This window comes from Staurois parvus, unplaced genomic scaffold (genome assembly GCF_062004578.1).
Source record: "Staurois parvus isolate SC_StPar_1 unplaced genomic scaffold, SC_StPar_1.0 ptg001272l, whole genome shotgun sequence".
In the NCBI taxonomy this organism is placed as follows: domain Eukaryota; kingdom Metazoa; phylum Chordata; class Amphibia; order Anura; family Ranidae; genus Staurois; species Staurois parvus.
The window spans coordinates 580,808-595,895 of NW_028319068.1; positions in this window are offsets into that span (position 1 = coordinate 580,808).

Genomic DNA, 15,088 nt, shown 5'->3' on the forward strand with positions numbered 1-15,088 from the left:
TAAAAACCCTGGACACGGTTGGTTGACTTAATTCAACCACAAGCCCGACCCAAAATATAGAGGGTCGTCAGCAATTTGACCATCCCGGATATAGCATGACTGCGCCTTGTGGTAGGCACCATCTTTTCCTCTATGAGGTGATAGAGGTGCAGAATTGCTTCTCATCCTAAACGGAACCGACGCCGGATATCAGAGTCCCACAAATTTTCAAGATATGCTCTGGGTAAAAAAAGCCTTGGTTGGCGTAAGCGCACCAAAGCACGTGGAGGAGGTTCCTGATTTGCAGCTGCATCACAGAACAGCTGCAGTAACACAGTTGCTGAAACATGTAAGCACTCATCATATGCCTCATCTTCATCTCCAACATTCTCTTCCCACCTCACACCTGCCATCTCTACAACCCACAAAGACTGGGCTGCTTTCGTGCATATATATGCGCATACGATAATGGCGCACAAATATGCGTCATCGGCGAACGACTATAAATGAGAGCAGGTGGAAAGTCAGTGTTCTCATACAGTAGATGTGGCCTGAGAGCATTTCTAAGGTAAGCTTACAATGTTGTTAACAAGTACAATTTTACTGACATTTCTTACTAGAAACACCAAAAAATATGCTATACAACAATATTATGTGTAAACAAATGTATCCTTCTCTACTTAATTTACACATTTTTTGGATTGTATCTGCTTTTCATTTAGCTCATTTTCAGCTGTTTTGTAGCACCTGTAATGTGCCAGTGCCCAAAACATTTACTTATCTTATAATGTGTTTATTGTCTGGCCAAACATAGTATTTTTTGAAAGACTTTTGCTCTTACTGTATGTCCTTTTTCTCTTTGCAGAATTTGGACGTTAACAGGGGAAAGTTTATATTTGGTAAGTGTGGTCCCCCCTAGGGCATGTGCTGTGGTTGGAGGGCGGAGACGTGACTTTGGTCCTTCTGCCTTTTTTTCTCTTTGCAGTTTGCTGACGCATTTACCCCCCACCCATGGCAGGGGCGAGTTTATATTTGGTAAGTGTGGTCCCCACTAGGGCATGTGCTGTGGTTGGAGGGCGGAGACGTGACTTTGGTCCTTCTGTCTTTTTTTCTCTTTGCAGTTTGCTGACGAATTTACCCCCCACCCACGGCAGGGGCAAGTTTATATTTGGTAAGTGTGGTCCCCACTAGGGCATGTGCTGTGGTTGGAGGGCGGAGGCGTGACTTTGGCCCTTCTGCCTTTTTTTCTCTTTGCAGTTTGCTGATGCATTTCCCCCCCACCCCCGGCAGGGGCAAGTTTATATTTGGTAAGTGTGGTCCCCACTAGGGCATGTGCTGTGGTTGGAGGGCGGAGGCGTGACTTTGGCCCTTCTGTCTTTTTTTCTCTTTGCAGTTCTCTGACGTATCCTTCCCCTTCCCCGGCCAGCGGCAAAAAAAATATTTTTTTATTTGGTAAGTGTGGACCTTCCTCCAGGGCATGTACTGTCTTTTGAGGCCTGACAACTAACCCTTGCCCTTATGTCACTTTTTGTGTTTCAGATTTCTTCTGGTTGACAAGGTTCCTGCTGCTGCTGCAAACAGCACCCAGCCAGACCCCCTGCCCACTTGTCATCCCATGGTGGGCTAAAAAGGCCGTGGACAAAAAAGAAAGAGGAGTTGGAAATTCTGATGGAAGAGGAGAGAAGGAGAGTTTATATCAAAGTGCTAAGTGAGAACTATAAATGGGGAGATAGGCCAGGAAAATATCTAATGAGAACCTTAAAGAAAAAAAAAAACAGGAACTATATAGATAAAATAAAAAGCCCCAAGGGAGAATTGGTCCACTCATATAAAGAGATCGCAAAGGTGTTTTTGGATTATTACAGGAAGTTTTATAATATCAACCCTTACGTTGTAGTAAATAATATGGAATAGGAAAAAAGGAAGATATATCTAAAAAATGCGGGACTACCGAAACTAAAAGAAGACCAACTAAATTCCCTTGAAGCAGAGATCACACAAGAAGAGATAAAAATAGCAGTAAAAAGCATGGAGATGGGGAAGAGCCCAGGACCGGATGGCTATACAGCAGGGTACTATAAAAAATTTAGTGAAATATTAATCCCCAAATTGGAGAAATATATGAACGCCCTGGGAGGAGAGATGGACATGAGGGGAGAATCTTTACAGGCTCATATGGTACTGTTACATAAAGAAGGGAAAGATGCCTCGCAGTGTTCGAGTTACAGGCCCATCTCACTGTTGAATTTAGACACTAAGATATATGCAAAGGTCCTGGCGAATAGGTTGAAGGAGTTCATGCCTGAATGGATACATGGAGATCAGGTGGGCTTTGTCCCAGGAAGAGAGGGCAGGGACAACGGGTTGAGATCCCTGATGCTGATACAGAGAAGTAAAAAAGGGGAGGTACCGGTGGTGGCCCTTTCAATTGACGCAGAAAAGGCCTTTGATAGAGTAGACTGGGGCCTCATGATGGATATCTTAGAAGCCCTGGGAATTGGAGTTAGAATGAGGGAATGGATTGGAAAGCTGTACAGTAAGCCCTCCGCAGTGGTAATAGTAAATGGAGAAAAAACAGAGCCCATCGGCATGTCGAATGGAACAAGGCAGGGCTGCCCTCTGTCCCCCTTATTATATGTTATGTCATTAGAGCCTCTTTTATCAACAATAAGGAAAAACGGAGATATAAGGGGAATTCAGATAGGAAAAGTAGAACATAAAGTGGCAGCTTTTGCAGATGATCTGCTGTTTTATGTGGGGAATCCCAGGATAACACTCCCAAATCTAATGAAACTGCTGAAGGAATATGGAGAAATATCAAATTTAAAAATCAACCCAACAAAAACTGAGATCTTAAACATAAACATCCCAAAAAGCGAAAAAGAAAAAATACAAAAAGAATTTCCCTTTATTTGGAAAGAAAGAGATATAAAATATTTGGGAGTAAGGCTTAGTGCGGCGTATAAAAACTTGTATAAACTAAACTATATTTCATTATTAAATGAAGTAAAGGGGGAATTAAAAGCGTTAGAGAGAGGATTTCCATCGTGGTTAGGATGTATAAACCTAGTAAAAATGATAATTGTACCAAAAATTTTATACAGATTCCAAATGATACCAATCAAACTCCCGGAAGCTTTTTTTAAAGTAATAAAAAGAATGATAACAGGATATATCTGGAGGAAGAAAAAACCGAGGGTGTCCCATGAAATACTAAGTAGAGATAAAGAGAAGGGTGGTCTGGGAGTTCCAGATATAAAGAGATATTACAAAGCAGTAATATTAGGGAGAATTTTTGACTGGACATTCAATTTAGAGGGGAAAAGTTGGGTAAAAATTGAAAATACACTTAGTGGAACTAATTTGAATAGAATAATATGGTTACCGGCACAATATAGAGGATTGAAGGAGGATTTAATTTTGTACACTGTAAATGTATTAAGGGAATGGGATAAAATACACAAATATATGAAATGGGAATTTAATTCTATACTAATGCCACTAAGAAACACAGAATTCTTTCCACCAGGTAGAGAAGAGATAACAGGTAGATGGTTTATAAAGGAAGATGTCCAACTCAGAGATATAATGGGAGAAGGGAAATTGAAGACCTTTAAAGAGTTGGAAAAGGAAAAGGGAAATATTTTCACCAGGCTAGATGAGTGGCGTTACTACCAATTAAAATGTTTTTGGGGAAATCTCCCAAAACCCCTGAGAATGAAAAAGGATTGGAATTTGTTTGAAAGGTTGTTGGATGCACGGGGTGATGGGAAACATGGAATAGCTAAAATATATGGAATCCTCACAGATTTAGACACAAACACTAAACCAATGCACATAGCAAAATGGGAAAGAGACATGGGGGTGGTATTAGATGAAGGAAAACAGAAAAAAATAAATAGATTAGTTCATGGAAATGTAAGTTTGAGGGATGTAGAAACAAATTATAAATGTTTGACAAGATGGCACATTGTTCCGAGTGTGGAGTGTAAGATAAGTGGGGAGAAATCACAGTGGTGTTGGCGAGAGTGTGGGGAAGTGGGGACAGTGTATCATATTTGGTGGGAATGTCCAAAGATTGAAATATTCTGGAAAAAAATAGTACATTTAATAGAGAACATCATCGAAATGAACATCGGGTTAGATCCAGGGATGTGCCTGCTACATAGCTCAGAGCTATCAGTCAGTAAATATAAGAAATTAGGTTTAGGGTACTATTTGAACGCAGCAAAAAGCCTGATCCCCAAGTATTGGAAGAAAAAAGAAATACCGAAAGAGGAGGAGTGGATAGAGTAAATTGGACTAGTAAGATGGAGAAGACATATTATATACAGGAAGATAAGCTGGAGGTATATCTCGCGAAATGGGAAAAATGGGAAAACTTTGTAATAAACGTGAGAAAGTGAAAAGTAAAACGCCAGATGAAATGAGATGAAAATGTTTTTATCTTTTTTTTTTTCTATTGTTATTACTGTGAAAAAAATAATAAATATTTAAATTAAAAAAAAAAATGATGCCATCCCGCGTGCCCCTGGGGGCTCACACCTGCCGACCTCTGTGGCCTTTACCACGTGATCACGGCAGACCAACGCTCAATGCAATTGCCAGTTGTTGGCTGCACTTTCCTCACGCTGTCCGTGTGAGGAATGTACTGCAGATAACTGGCAATTTGCAGAGGATGGCTCACCACCGATCATCAGGGCACTGCCATGATGATCAATGCCCAGCACGGCCACCAGTCAGTGCTGCCTATCAGTGGCCATCATTGGTGCAGATCAGTGCTGCCTATCCATGCCACCTCATCACTGCAGTCTCATCAACAGCTCAGTGAAGGTGAAAACTTACCTGTTTGAAGAACTGGCACATTAGATAATAATTTTCTTTTTAACTTTGAGTTGTCATGAGACCTACTTTTAAAAGTGATTCAAGGATTTTTGTATGCATTGGTCTTGATCTCTTCAGATCCACAGTTATATCAACAATTCTTTGGGATGCATTTACATGCGTTGTGCTTTGTAAATATTTTGGGGCACATTTATATTTGATTGGAGCATTTTGGGTTGGTATTTAAGCCTTTTTGGAATGTTGCCTTAACAAATGTTATATCTTTGGATTAAATGTTTGAAGGCCAAGGTCTAAAAGCCTGCAGTAGCTTCTGGGCATATTGTAGCCATCCTAACACATCTGCCTCCTTGTTTGGCAGGAAAGGTGCCCACTAATTCTTGTGGCCCCTGCTCCTGAGCCTTACCATGCCTCTTTCTATTCCCAAACAGTCTCGTGGCTTGTGGCTGCCAGTGTCCTATTGGATAAACTGTTGTGAAAAACATAACAATGAGCAATCCCTCAAACCCTGAACAAAAATGTCAGATCATACATACAGCCTAACTTGTGTCTGTTGCTAATCATCTTGAAATCTATTTTCAGATCTTTTGGACCTGGATGCCCCAGCTGATAGAGTGGGTGAACAATCTGCATCCGATGTTGGCTTATGGGAACTGCTGTAATGGGGTGGGGATGTTCAAATGCATGTTGCATGTGTATACAGTTGTGTCCAAAATTATTCAACCCCCAATGCTGTAAAGGGGTTTAGGGACTATAGTGTACATTTGGAATTGTATTCAGAATCAAATCCTACAAGGACGTTGTAACTACCCAAATGCAACTAAAATGACATCAATTGTTTATGTAATACAGTAGTAAATGGTTCTTATGTGGTTTCTTCATTGCCACAATTATTCAACCCCTTAAAGACTACCACTCTGAAGAACAGAGGTTCATACAGGTGCTTTCCATCAGGTATTGAAAACACCTGTGGATGTCACCGAGCAGCAATCAAGCATAATAAGCACCAATTAGGCAGCTTTAAAATGACTGTGATACTCAGCTCCTTCTAGACATTTACTGGTGTGGTTACAAACATGGTGAAGGCAAGAGAATGGTCCAGGAAGACAAGAGAAGAGGTGATTTCTCTTCACAGGAAGGGCAATGGCTATAAGAAGATTGCAAAGATGTTAAACATACCAAGAGACACCTTAGGAAGCATCATTCGCAAATTCAAGGCAAAGGGCACTGTTGAAACGCTACCTGGTCGTGGCAGAAAGAAGATGCTGACTTCGACTGCTGTGCGCTACCTGAAGCGTAGAGTGGAGAGAAGTCCCCGTGTGACTGCTGAGGAACTGAGAAAAGATTTGTCAGATGTGGGTACAGAAGTTTCAGCCCAGACAATAAGACGCACACTGCGTAATGAAGGCCTCCGTGCCAGAACTCCCAGGCGTACCCCCTTGCTGTCTCCAAAGAATAAGAAGAGTCGACTGCAGTATGCCAAAAGCCATGTGGACAAACCACAAAAGTTGTGGGATAGTGTTCTGTGGACTGATGAAACAAAATTAGAACTGTTTGGGCCCATGGATCAACGCTATGTTTGGAGGAGGAAGAACAAGGCCTATGATGAAAAGAACACCTTGCCTACTGTGAAGCATGGTGGAGGGTCAATCATGCTTTGGGGCTGTTTTGCTTCTGCAGGTACAGGGAAGCTTCAGCGTGTGCAAGGTACCATGAATTCTCTTCAGTACCAGGAGATATTGGATGGAAACGTGATGCAGTCCGTCACACACCTGAGGCTTGGGAGACGTTGGACCTTTCAACAGGACAATGATCCCAAGCATACCTCCAAGTCCACTAGAGCATGGTTGCAGAGGAAAGGCTGGAACATTTTGGAGTGGCCATCGCAGTCACCAGACTTAAATCCGATTGAGAACCTCTGGTGGGACTTAAAGAAAGCAGTTGCAGTGCGCAAGCCTAAGAATGTGACTGAACTGGAGGCCTTTGCCCATGAAGAATGGGCGAAGATACCCGTAGATCGCTGCAAGACACTTGTGTCAAGCTATGCTTCACGTTTAAAAGCTGTTATAACTGTAAAAGGATGCTGTACTAAGTACTAAGATTGAATGTCACTTGGGGGTTGAATAAAACTGATAATGCTGTGAGCACAGAAAAGACATTTGTGGTTATTTCATTATAACTGTTATGTTATATTTGTCTGACCTACAAGTGCCTCTTTAATGTAAATGTAAGCAAGATGACTGAATGATCAAAAGCAATGTCAAACTGGCCAAAACACTCAATTTCAGTGGGGGTTGAATAATTTTGGACACAACTGTATGTGTATTTGTGAAATGTAATCCACCTTTTTTGTTTTTGTGGTGCAGGGAAGTTCAGATACTCCAATATTCCATCAAAGTCCGTCACTTACACCTGAGTTGCCTGAACGTCCGATAAGAGTTGCTAAAGATGTTATCCATAATTAGTTACCCATTTAGAGTATAACTGTTCCTGGCTGGGCAAGATTTGGCACCGTGATGTGTAGCTTACTTTTTTGGGATCATTGCTTAGTCATGAGCTGGAGAGAGTGATGTGCATGTGACAATTTGGAATTTTAGCTTTTCACTTTGTCTAAATCCCAATCCAATCACATTTCAGAGAAGGAAGGTATCAGTCTGGGTAAAGATGCCAAATCATTTATTTCGGGCAAATGTTCATCCAGTGTAATGTGTCAGGGAAAGGCATTTGCTAATACCTGGTCCTAGGGGTGGGACAAGAACATGCTAGTGTTGTCAGATGAGCCCCCTGTCCTACTGTATGCTTGTGCTGTGTGTTAAACACTCTTTAATAATTTTTTTGTTTGTTTCTCCTTGCAGCCAACATTGGATGCAGCTGGATCGGCACCTCACCCATCTGGACCCAGCCCCCTTCTCGAGCTTGGGGAAAGGCTGGTGTTCCATATGGATAGATTATGGGAGCAAAGGAGGCTATATAATGCACCACCTAATTTAGCAAGTTTACTGGAGCTCCAACAGATAGCCCTGCTTGAACTTGTCACTGCAGTCCAGGCTCAGACTGCACTACTACAGCAAAACAATGCACTGCTGCAGCAAAACAATGCACTGTTGCATGATATCCGAGCCTTGTGTGAAGCAGGGCTTGATCAAAATGCACCATTAAACAGCGGCTCACAACCCTTGTGGAGTCGTTTGGAGTCAATGCCAATGGTGCCACACAGTTCCCCTGCTGAAAATGGTGGGGAAGCAGCAGGGGAACAATCTTTGGAGGTGCCAATTCAGGAGCCACCCACTCCTGAGCAGCCCCCTCAAGAAACCCCATCCCAGCCCCCTCAACCCCAGGTCCAGTATGACTCCTTACCTATGCCTCACACTTCTGCACCTTCCTCATGCTCCACTTTGCCCCTTGACCACACCCCCACTTTCATAGCCCCTTACATTGTTCCTACACACCCCTCCCAAGTCCGTTATCAGCCTTACCCACACATCGTACACACGCCCAGCGACACACCAATGCCCCTCCCAACATTCACCCTACCAACAGACCCCTCTTAACCACACATTCAACCCCTTCTTCAGCACTCCCTCCCTATCACTCTTTCACAGACTCACAACCAATGTACACTGCCTTCCAGCCCTACTTTGCCTTCCCCCCTTCACCAGCTGGCTATACCCAATACCCTCTCACAGCCCCTCAATACCTACTCCCTCCCCCAACCCTCATACCCCCCCCCCACAGCAGCACCTGCTGCAGGTGCCGCAGCCACCGCAGCAACTACTGCCGCCAGAGCCGTAGCCTCCCCCCCCCATTATTTAATGTAGGTACTTATATAGAACTGTCAATTTACTGTCAGTTTACGCAGCGCTTTACATATATATTGTACATTCACATCAGTCCCTAACCCTCAAGGGGTGTACAATCTAAGGTCCCTAACTCACATTCAGTCATACTAGGGCCAATTTAGACAGGATCCAATTCACCTACCAGCATGTCTTTGGAGTGTGGGAGGAAATGGGAGGACCCGGAGGAAACCCATGCAGGCACAGGGAAAACATGCAAAATCCAGAGAGGAGGTGCCATGGCTGGGATTCGAACCAAAGACCCTAGTACTGCCAGGCAGAAGCGCTAACCATTTAGCCACTCAATGTTTATTTACTGTGTATATTTTTATTTATGTTACTAAAAAAATTTATTTTTTAAAGTGGCTGAACGTGTCTTGCATATTGTCAAATGTGTTTGGGCTAATAATGTAGAGTTGGTCATGTAGGGAATCCAACACAGGTTTTTTTTGTAGAGTGTTGCTACCAGTAATTCTAAATGGTTAATGTTGACGATTGCAGCATCAGACCCCAGCTCTTCTCAACAAACTGGTGACCGAAGGACTAGCCAATCTAAAACAGCGCTGTCAAGTGCGTAACAATAAAATATAAACAAACAGTGTGGCGCTAAGGGTCACAAATATAAATACACAAATAAAGAAAAGTGTATATATAATTATGCAGTCACACAAGCCACTGAATAGTGTGTGGCCTGGATTACCATAAACATATGCACACACATAAAGGTATCATAAGTGTGAAGTGGAACACACACAAATGGGGATCTCATGCATTACAGTGACTCAAAAATAACTTTGTGGATAGTGTCCATGTGCATATAACAGATTCCATGCAGATGTGAACTGCAAGTGCCAATCCTCTATAGCTGGGGTGCCCCCTCACCTTCCTGCCCAGGCCCCTAAAGACCAATGAGCCTTTAGTGATGCAGTGGGTGTCCCTCCGGATGTATATGACTCTCCAGGACGATCACCAGTAAGGCAAGAGAGACTCATATAGTGTAAAACTGTTTTATTTGTATCAATAAAGAAACGAAATCCTACTTACAAAACACTCCAAACGAATAAGCTTTCACACCACTCAAAGGGTGTTCTGTATGTTGAAAAACGGAGCACCAAGATGGCGCCCGCGCCGGATATGATGTCAAGCCGTCGATCGTACAAACTCCTCCCACTGGCGTATCTACGCATTACGTCACTATAGGCATGTGACTTCCTCAGGATATATGCCTATCCCTGGTGGAGCTTGATTTATCTAGCCTATTAGCCAATCAATAATCAGAGTGGGCGGATTGCAGCCGCCATTAAAGTGAAGTGCAAACCCCGATCACAGGAATGAGCACATATAAGGCAGCCCTCTACAAATCCATACAGCGGTAATATAAATTCGATGCCCAAGTGCATAGCAAGTGGGGTTCTTGTGAGTTACCACTCACTGTAGGGTATATATAAACCTTAAAATAAGTGAAGATAAAATATAATAAATTATATGTACAATAATGACCCATCATAATCAGTAATTATACCCTAAATAGGGGTATATATCTGCTCGTGTATGATATTACGCAAAATATATAAGTAAAAATATAAGGATAAATTCAAAAATATAATACTTAAAAAATATATATAAAATTGATTAAAAATTGATTAAAAAACCCGAAAAATGCTAAGAAGCCCTTGTATACAGTACACCAATATTGTGGCTATACTTATAGGACATACTTAGGCTAAAAGATCCCAATAGATGCATAGAATATTATAATAATATAGACGGTAAAAGAATAAATCCTACTTTAGATAAGGTGATAGGGACCATTTAGTCATGAATAGTGAAATAACTAAAACCTGATTAGAAATTACTGATGAAGCAATTCAGGTCGAATTCTACATTTAGACCCCTTGGAGCTTGAGACCTCATTAGAAAAATCCATTTAGATTCAGCCTGGCTAATAGATCGAACCTTGTTGCTCCCTCTCCAGTGATTCTTAAATTTCTCTATACCCCAAAATTTGAGTTTTGAGGGGTCACTTTGATGGTGAGTAGCAAAATGTCTAGAAACACTATGTTTTGAATGGCCTTTTTTGATGTTTTGCACATGTTCCCTAATCCTCTTCCACATTGGCCTCTTTGTTCTTCCTATATACTGTAACCCACAATCACATTGGAGGCAATACACAACTCCTTCAGTATGACATGTTATGAAGTCCTTAATAGTATATGTCACTCCTATGGTGGTTGCTTGGAATTGTTTCATTCTCATATTAGCCCCCTTTGTTTCCTTACACGCGTAGCATGTTTTACACGGGTAGAAGCCCTTTAAATCAAGGATGGTAGTGCTCCGATTAATCTGAAGAGGATGAATCACATTTTTAACTATACTGGTTCTAATATTTGGGGCCTTCCTATATATAAATTTAGGTTTATCAGGTATGACCTTTTCTAAATAAGGGTCCGATTGGAGAATGGGCCAATATTTCCTAAATATTTTCTCGATTTTTTTATAATGCATATTAAAATCCAAGATAATGGGTACCTGGTCAACTAGATGTTCCTCTCTACTCCTATCATTAAGTAATTGGGCTCTATCCATTTTTTCCACTTCTTCAATCTTCCTGGAAATAAAGTCTTTACTGTAACCTTTTTGCTCAAATCTTTCACCCAGCTTTTGGACCTGATTATTGTAGTCTTCTATAGTGGTGCAATTTCTCCTCAAGCGGACAAATTGTCCCTTGGGGATATTCAGAAGCCACTGGGGATAGTGGCAACTGTCCAAAGCAATGTAGCCATTACGGTCTACATTTTTAAAATAAGTTGTGGTAACCAGTTTATTTCTTTTTATTGAAATATTAAGATCCAGGAAATTAATAGATTCCTGACTGGTTTCCCATGAAAACAGAATATTCTTTTCATTAGTGTTAAGTGATTGTAGAAATACCTGAAGGGAAATCTCATCCCTGCTCCAGAAGATTATCACATCATCAATATACCGTTTGTATAGCACTAATTCCTTAGGTGTTTGGTAATAGATAGAGTGCTGTTCCCAGTGGGCCATAAACAGGTTGGCCACACTTGGGGCAAACCGAGCACCCATGGCAACTCCTTTGGTCTGTTTAAAATATTGGTGCCCGTGCCAAAAATAATTGTGGGTGAGGCAAAAGTCTAGGCAATCAATGATATAATTCTGTTGCTTCCATAGAAGATTACTATATTTTCTCAGGCCCCAACTGGTGGATGTAATAGCATTATCATGGTCAATTATAGTATATAGGGAGGAAACGTCCGCACTAGCTAATCTCAAATCTTTAGTATCTTGAATAGTATCAAGTATTTGGATAAGGTGCTTAGTATCCCTAAGGTAGGCTTCTGTGTCTTTTACTAGGGGTTGTAAAAAGATGTCTACATATTGCCCGATTCTAGACAAAATAGAATCAATCCCATTCACTATGGGTCTCCACGGGGGATTATGGAGATCTTTATGGATTTTAGGGACTAGATAGATGACCGGTGTCCTACATGTATCTGGTATCAAAAATCTTGCTTCTTTCTTATTTAGGACATTGTTCTGTATTCCTTTATATACCAGTATCACCAATTCTTTTCTTTATTCCATAGTAGGATCCTTTATCCTACTACTATATCCTCCCGCTGTGACAATTTATTTATACCTTCTTGGATCATATTATTACAAGGTATACGGGGTAATTTAAGTTTCTCAATGTCTTGTTGTATCATCTTTTTAAAGACTTCAATCTGATTGTTTTTAACGATCTGCGGGTTGAACAATGATTTGTTCTTAAGATCAGTATGTGTGATTTTACTGGCCACTCTACTTGTTCTGTTTGAGCTCCCTGATATTCCTAAGAAATGTTTTTTAATATTAAGTTTCCTAGTGAACTTAAGCATATCCACATAGACATTAAATTTGTTAGCAGGTTTAGGTGGAGCAAATTTCAAGCCTTTGTCTAGTACCTCTAGTTCTTCTCTAGAGAGATCCGCCCCACTAAGGTTGAATACTCCAACGCCTAATGGTCTCTTTTTCTTTTGCTCCTGCTCGGCAACCTGATCCTGACGAAGCTACATGAAGCGCAGCGTAACGCGTAGATATAGCAACGTGGTGACGTACTTCCGGTACTTCTGGTCCGGTGCCATCTTGGTACTCCAGAGACCCAGCAGTACACCCATGGATTGTGCCTATAATGCTTTGTAAAATTCCAGCTGAAAGAGCCTTTTCAACTTTTGCAGCCCAGAGTGATCCCTGTACGAGCTCCTGAGAGGGGGAACTACATCTCTGTAAAAGATTTCTCTGACCTGCTGGACCTCATCTTCACCACACGAGGGCGCTTCATCTTTACATTTTCCAGCTCCTGCCCATGATCAGACCAGAAAAGAGAGGGGAATCTTCAGGATATTTTATACACATGCGTATTACCAATACGCTTCTGGTTAGTGTGCATTTCTACCATCTGCACTGGGAATCAGCAAGCATTTTCTTTGGACTGTGACTTATTTTATTCTATTTATTTATTTGCATTTAATATTTTCTTCACTTATGTACTGATATCATCATAATTGCCTATAACATAGCAATACCAGATAGCGCTGCATTTTCTATATACATATGACCAAAAATCACTCCTTGCTTATATTAGGGTTCATAACTTACCCTGGATACATAGAACATTCTATCCACGAGTAGATTAATACGCACAATCTTCTGCTAAACGTCTACATATGAGATACCTGCTTGGATGCTTAAGGAGATATAATTTTCTGCTCTCCTGTATGACAACTAGGGTGTGTAATATACCAGGCGACTTGTCTTAAAGTGAGCCATCCGAATATGTGCTCCATGTTTGTGTAATTATTTCCTATTTGGAGATCTAAAATTATATGTAGAACTGGGTTTTAAAATGTAAGTCTGTTTTACGATTCCCTGGAATGTCTTTTGAAGCTCAGCTCAAACGGCTCGGTTTATGGCTTTATAACCCCTTCTCCAGCAAGAGTCTCCCAGACAGAGGGGCGCCAGCTAGTAAGGTTTATAGCCATGACGCCCTCCCAATGAGTTTGCTGCCTGTGATCTCTGTCATCATCCAGACCACACATCACTCAACAGAGGGGGGGAGATATCAGAGGAATCTGATTTGTGAGAGAGAGATACAATATGGAGGGGTTTGGAGCAAAATGGATGAGCGCGTCCCTCTCTGTGGGCACGATTGCTACAGTTAACACTCAAAAAAACAGCACATACTAAATAACATTGAAAGTTGACATTTACCAATGCATTGGTGGTTATACTCTTTGGCCTTTCTGCTTTTTTTACCTGGTGGTGTGTCCTTCAAAGAGTTCTAGATGTTCCACATCAAACAAGTTCTCTGGCACATGTAGCAGTTGGGCATTGTCTGCTATCAATTTGGCTGACCCAATTGAGCAAAGAATTATCAGTGGATTCTGTGGGCAAGGCTAACTTTCCCAAATATGGGAAAAAACAATATTGCAGCTTGTTTGCAAATTGTTGGCTAGCTTTTCTCTTTATGGGATGCTGATTTTGAAGAAGACTCCTGCATCAAACACTTGCCTCCCCAGAGACTGACACTGCTGTCCAAATACGTTCCCTGGGCTACTTCATTGGCACACACTATAAAAGAAGTGTGTCAATAGCCAGGCCACCAGGTGCAAAACCAGGCCACGACTTACAAACATTAAGCTTGCCAAGGAAAGCTAGAGCCACCTAAAAGTTGTGAGAATAAGAAAAAGGACTTTTGTTTGGACTATCATTATGCTTGATTAACTGGACCCAGACTAAGTTTGCTTTACACACAGTGTTACATCTTGCCCCAAGATTGGTTGGGGAGCATAGGATCTTACGCTGCCTGATTCTAGACGTGTGTGCCTATGGAATTTATGTGCCCAGTGGACACTTGTTCCTCACTTCATTCCCTTCCCACCTCCTGTTGACAAAACACTGATATGAATGAGCAACAAGTTGGATCCAAGTGATGTGTGGTGAGCAGAAAGTCAATTTGGCAATTAGGGCCTCTTCTTTGCTGCGGAACATTGCATGTAAGTGGTCTCATCCATAACTGATAGTCCTTCCAAGAGTAGCTTTCAAGTCATGTGGCTTCTGTGTAATGACAATCCCAATTAGAAATGAGGTGAGAAGAAAAATCTAGACAGAGTTGGCCCACAGGATCCATCCACCCACACATTATCTACTTGATTGCACCTCCCCTTTTGCCAGTCTTCACAACTACACTCCACCAAGCTATGTTGAAGTCCCTGGATGGAATGAAGAGCTACTCCAAATGTAACTTGAATGGAGTGTTCTGTGTAAACTGTTGCAGCATTTCACAAGCCGCAGCAAACTAAGATTGGGAGTAGCTGCAGAAAGCAAGCAGACAACTTCAATCTTTAAACAGTTGCAAGAAAAAGTATGTG